This window comes from Elephantulus edwardii, unplaced genomic scaffold (assembly GCF_000299155.1).
Source record: "Elephantulus edwardii isolate Elephantulus edwardi_28Jun2011 unplaced genomic scaffold, EleEdw1.0 scaffold00039, whole genome shotgun sequence".
Lineage (NCBI taxonomy): Eukaryota > Metazoa > Chordata > Mammalia > Macroscelidea > Macroscelididae > Elephantulus > Elephantulus edwardii.
Window position 1 is genome coordinate 5,990,371 of NW_006399789.1, and position 6,481 is coordinate 5,996,851.

A 6,481-nucleotide genomic window follows, 5' to 3' on the forward strand; every position below is an offset into this window, starting at 1 on the left:
ATGGGTGTGTCAGAGGCGGTGCGGTTGGCGCAGGATAGAGCAGGGTTTAGGGCTGTTGTGCATAGGGTCGCTATGAGTCGGAAACGACTCGACAGCACATAACAACAACAACTTACTGCAATGACCTGTGAACAAAAGATCAGAACCTCACCCTGTTCTGTCCCATTTTCATGATCTCTGATATGCTCAAGCCTGTGTTACATCACTATGTGAACCCGCCTTGTTGGGGAGGTCTTCTTCTTCTCTGACTCTTTAACTTTCTCTGCCAGATATTCTTTTCCAAGGACTGATCCTTCCTGACAATGTACCCAACGTATGTGAGACAAGATTTTACTATCCTTGCCTCTAAGGAGAACCATGCGTACATGTCCTCCAGGTCAGACTTGTTTGTTCTTGTGTCACCAGATAGAAATGCCAGGAAGTTCAGATACAATTCAGATGTCATGAGAGCTTTAGTAAGAAGCATTATCATTTCAATGGTATACATATGTTCTGGCTTAGCATTGAGGCTATTCATTATTTCATCTTGCTTGGATCAACAATCAGCATCCTTGGTATTAGCATCAGGATATCAAGAGACATGTTGCCTTGGGAAAGTTCTTTGTCAAGAACTTCTCCAAAACAAAGAGCAATGATGTCAGTTTGAAGACTAAAGTGCACCTGATTCAGGCCATGGTCTTCTCAATCACCTACTGTGCATCAAACCACTGGACAATAAATAATGATGATAGAAGAAGGATTGATGTCTTTGAACTAGGGTACTGGAGAAGACTACTCAATATCCCATGGGCTGCCAAAAGAACAAACAGTTATATACTGGGAAAAGTGCAGCCAGAGTGTTCCTTTGAAGCAAAGATGACAAAGATTCATCTTTCATGTTTCGATATGTTGCCAGGTGAGACTATTCCTTGGAATGGGATATCATATTTGGAAAGATAAAGGTCAGCGAAGGAGAGGAAGACCCCTAAGGAGATGTATTGACTTAAGCAACTGGCTAGAGTGTGTCAGAGAGGATGAGGATGGTACTGGATAGGTCAGGGTTCAGGTCAGCTGTTCATAGGGTCCCTATGAGCTGTACTTGACTTGACAGTATCTAACTACAATAACAGTGATGAGAAACTGTGCTGAAATATCAAAGATATCTGGTTTGAACGCACCAGCTGCTTCATGGGAGATGGATGAGAAATCTACTCACAGATGATTTAATGCCTGTGGAAGCCTACAGGAGGGTTAGCTGTCAGTTTGTGCCAATTCTATGTAGCATAGAACAACAGACATCATTCCATACTATATGGATATAACCTGTGTGCATATCCCAAACTAATCACCCAAACTTCACTGGCTACATGCATAACTAATTGCAGAAGCAGCCAGAATAAGTCTCATTTATGTCCATATGTTAAGTGGATGTTCTCTGTTTCTGTAATTCTTGTAGCCATATCTCTTTTTCTGTAACTATGAAAATAAATTATAAAATGGAGGAGTAAAGTTTTATTACATTTTCTCTTACATCCAACAGTGTCCTGATGGATAGAGAAGAGATTGGGACTGTCCAGAGCTTCATCTTGCTTGGATCCATAACGCCTTTGGTATGAGCAGTCAGGAAATAAGGAGATGCATTGCACTGGAAAAATCTGCAGTTATATACCTCTCCAAATTATTGAGGAGTAGTGATGTCAGTTTGCGAACTAAGGTGCATCTGGTTCAGGCAATAGTCTTTCCAATTACTAGCTATTCATCTGAGACCTGGAAAGTGAATAAGGATTACAGAAAAAGAATTGCCACCTTTGAACTATGGTGTTGCAGAAGAGCACTGAGCATCCCATGGATGGTCAAAAGAATTAACAGATATGCATTGGGGAGGGTACAGCCAGATTGCTTTTAGGAGGCAAGAATGATGAGGCTTTACCTCACATACTTTGGACACGTTGCTAGGAAGTGCTGTATTTTGAGGAAGGACATGATGTTGGAAAGGGTGGAAGGTAGGCGAAGGAAAGAAAGACCCTGGACCAGGTGGATTGATGCTGTGAGTGCTGCCATGGGCTCTTGTGTGTCAGGAAGTATGGGGATGGTGCAGCACATAACAGGGTTCAGATCTCTTGTTCATAGGGTCACTATGAGTCATGCTTGACTTGATAGTATCTAATAACAACAATAAAGCTTGAGTATAAAAATGAAGTTGAAACTGGTAAATAAAAGTATAAAAAGCCAGTGAGATAACAAGCTGAAAGTATAAAATATTAAAGATTATACTAAAATGAAATGAAAAATTTTAAGCAAATGAGATTAAAGGTAGAAGATAAAAAATTAAGTACCCACTGATCAATAGTAATCAATTATATAAACAAAATGTATATGAATGATTATACAAAATGCAATGTACATGAATAAACCACAATGTATATGAATGGAGAAAGACTCATCAACAGCCTGTATAATACAGATAACACAACCTTGTTTATCAAAAAAACTGAGGTGAGGCATTTGCTGCAGCCTTCAATATGGATTAAAGTTCAACATCAAGAACAATGAAGATTCTCACTATTGGGCCAAATGGCAGTATCATGATAAATGGAGAAGGGATTGAGATTGTTAACAGCTTTAGTTTGCTTGGCTCCACAGTCAACATTCCTGTTACTAGCAGCCAGGAAATCAAAAGACAAACTAAACTGGTAAAATCTGCTGTCAGGAACTGCTCCAGAATACTGAAGAGCAATGACGTCAGTCTAGAGACTAAGGTGTGCCCGATCCAGGCCATGTTCTTTGCAATTAAGTGGTATACATCAGAGAGCCGGACAATGACTAAGGATGATAGAAGGATAACTAATGTCTTTGAGTTGTAATGCTGGAGAAGAGTACTGAATAAACCATGATGGTGCATACCAACAACAATAGGAATTAAAAGGATCAGAGAACTATTGTAAGACAGAAAACAAAATCTGTAATTAGAAAGGAAGACAAAATTCATAATATAAATAGATGAAGAACAACAGAGATAGAAGAAACAAGAAGCAAGCAGCACTTTTGTTGAAGGTTAAAGATTATGAGCATTCAGTGTGAATTACACCCTAATATAAAGAACACAAAGTCCTCTCAACTGGACCCCTGGAAAGAACAACATAATAAATAGGCAAAAGATTGATATAGTTAAATATTTCACTTGGATCCATATTCCGGGTCCATAGAAGCAGTGGTCAAGAAATGAAGGAGAGTACTGCATCATGCAAATTGTTTGCAAAAGATCTCCTTATATTGTGCAAGTGCATGGATGTCACTTTGAGGACTAAGCTGTACCTAATGTAAGCCATGATATTTTCAATTGCTTAGTATGCCTCTGAAAGTTGAACAATGAATAAGGAAGATAAAAGAAAATAAATGCCTTTAGGTTGTAGTATTGAGGAAGAGTATGGGATATATCATGAATTGCCGAAAGAAAAAAAAATCTGTTGTGGAAGAAGTGCAACCAGGGTGCTTCTTAGAAACATAGGTGGTGAAACTTCATCTCACATGCTTTGGTTTTGTTATCAGGAGGGTCCATCAGGAAGAACACATCATACCTGGATGGTTCAGTGAAAGAAAGGAAGATTCTCAATGAAATGGATTGACTGCACTGATGGGCTTAAGGAGGTGGAGATAGTGACAAGGGCACAGTATATGGAAAAATTTCTGTCTGTTGTAGTGAACTTGATGACACCCATAACAACAGCAGCTATCTGCCTTCTCTTTGAGGTATCAGACAACCTCCCCCTCAGCTGGCGTGGGTAGGATAGAAGCAGGTGCTGAACAGAAAAAACAAGGAAGCCAAATGGGATCAGCTCACACTCCTGCTGCTGCTGGACCACAGAAAACTTCGCAAGAGCCTTTGAAAGAGGAATTAGTCCTTATAAATAACACTAAATTTCAGAATGTGTCATTCAGATTATTCTGTATTCCTTTTTTCCATCAAATATGGGAAAAGTAAATGACATAGGATACAATTTCTTCTGCCAAGTAAATATACAGTGAGTGTGCATGTGTATGTATGTGTGTATGTGTGTGTATATTTCCATGAAAATTGTACCTACTTACACCTTAGTGCTTCAAGCCAAAAATATGAATACAAACACAAATGTACACATGCACACATCTGCTTTCTTACTTTGCTTAGGTGTAATTATAACAGGATCTTGACTATTGAATTCATTATCCAAGTAGCTGATTGTCATCCTCTGGAAGGGCTTTCATTTACAGACATAAATGTATCAAGGAAAGAGGTGGATCAGACCACTACTTTTCTTAGTGCCTCTCCTGTTGCACTTTGTGACAAGGTATAGCAAGTCATTTTGTTAGTAATGGCAAACCAATAGTAAAATTTCTTTTCCAATGCACAGGCATGTTAGGAGAACAGAATGTTTTCTTGTTAATGTTCACAGTGTTTTTGGGATGTCACAATTTTCAAGCTAGATAAATCTAGAAATCCCACATGTTATGCACTTAGATTTGTCTGAAAAGTTATTCCTTATTTGTCATTGAAAATGTTCATGATGGTTTACGAAAACCATTTCAGAAAACCCTTGCAGATAAAATGTTTTTTATCAAAGATTTAAGTAGGTGTTAGATTAAAAAGAATTTATACTCAACCCAATTTTTTTTAGTTTAAGTTTGATTTTTTTTTTCTCCTAACAGGATTAATTTCCATAAACCTGTAGAGGATTATTTTATTAAATGGAGAAAGTTCATAGGGTCACTATAATGACTCGACGGCATTTAACAACAACATAGAGAGAGCTCAGTTGGCCTAAAGGACAGAAAGTGATTGCTACCAAGCCAAAAATGGGTGATTTTAATCTGGGTCCCTCAGGCCTGTTTTTAATTGTTTTTGATCAAACATTCTTCTAGGTGGTACAGCACCGCTCTGTCGATTTGCTGTATGGAGGTAACTCATGGTGGCTGGATGCTGAGCAGCATGACCCTGATGTGCCAAATGCAATATTTGTTACCCATGGCAGACAGTGTTTGGCTGAGCTCCCCGATTAAAACAAGCTTGGAATCAGGAGTGGCATCTGCTTCCAAAATAGCTTGCCTCCAAAAATTCTATGTACTTTGAGGAATGAAGAAAGTTCGTAGGGTCATTATGAGTCGCCTATGACTCAACAACATTTAATAAGAACAACAACTATAATATAAAACATAGGGAGTTGCACTATTAACCCAAAGGCAATGCTTTTCTGGAAGTTTGAATACACCAGTGGCTCCAAGAAAGAAAGTTGGGCAATCTCCTCCCATACAATTTATAACCTCTGCAAACCCATTAGAGAGTCAGTTATGAGTTGGTTCTGACTTGATAGCAATGAATTGTTGTTATGTTGGTTAGGTGCTATCAAGTCAGATATGACTCAACAACCAATTTGGACACTGTCCTATCCCATGCCATCTTCACAATCTCTGACACACTCAAGCCTATTGCCACAGTCACAATGACAACCAAGCTGCTTGAAGGTCTTCCTCTCATTCACAGCCCTTCCACCTTTCCAAGTATGATGTCCCTCTCCAAGGAATACCTTCTCGTAGAAATATGTCCAAAGTATGTAAAACAAAGCTTCATCTTCCTTGCCTCCAAGGAGAACTCTGGCTGCACCTTCTTTAAGACATATTTGTTCTTTTGACAGTCTATGGGATCTTCTCCAATACAATGGTTCAAAAGGCATCAATTCCCATCTTCCCAGACACCAGGAGCACGTGACATCCGTTCCGGCAGAAAGAAAGGTCAGAAGGAGGCTGGGATCTGACTGGCTAGAGACCTCCCCATCTTCCCAGACACCAGGAGCACCTTTGTTCCGGCACTATGGCCCCCACAAAGAAGGGTGGTGAGAAGAAGAAAGGCCGTTCTGCCATCAATGAAGTGGTGACCAGAGAGTACACCATCAACATTCACAAGCGCATCCATGGAGTGGGATTTAAGAAGCGTGCTCCTCGGGCACTAAAGGAGATCCGGAAATTTGCCATGAAGGAGATGGGCACACCAGATGTTCGCATTGACACCAGGCTTAACAAAGCTTCCTGGGCCAAAGGAATAAGGAATGTCCCATACCGCATCCGTGTACGGTTGTCCAGAAAACGTAATGAGGATGAAGATTCCCCAAACAAGCTGTATATACTGGTTACCTATGTACCTGTCACCACTTTCAAAAATCTACAGACCATCAATGTGGATGAAAACTAATAGCTGATTGTCAAATAAAGTTATAAAACTGTCAAAAAAATATAAAAAAAGGCATCAATTCTTCTTCATTCTTATTTATTGTCAAACTCTCAGATGCATAGTAAGTGAACCAAACATACCTTTATCCTCAAACTGACATCATTACACCTCAATAATTTGGAGAGGTCTTTCACTGAAGATTTTCCCAGTGCAATACATCTCCTGATCTCCAGACTGCTGGTACCAAGTAAGAAACTGTGGATCCAAGTAAGATTAAGTTGTTGACAGTCTCAATCCTCT

General features: G+C 39.5%; 1 pseudogene; it reads left to right on the plus strand.

Annotated features, from left to right (window-relative positions):
• Positions 1-5,821: 5,821 nt before the first annotated feature.
• Positions 5,822-6,202, plus strand: LOC102868749 (annotated as a pseudogene).
• Positions 6,203-6,481: the final 279 nt, after the last annotated feature.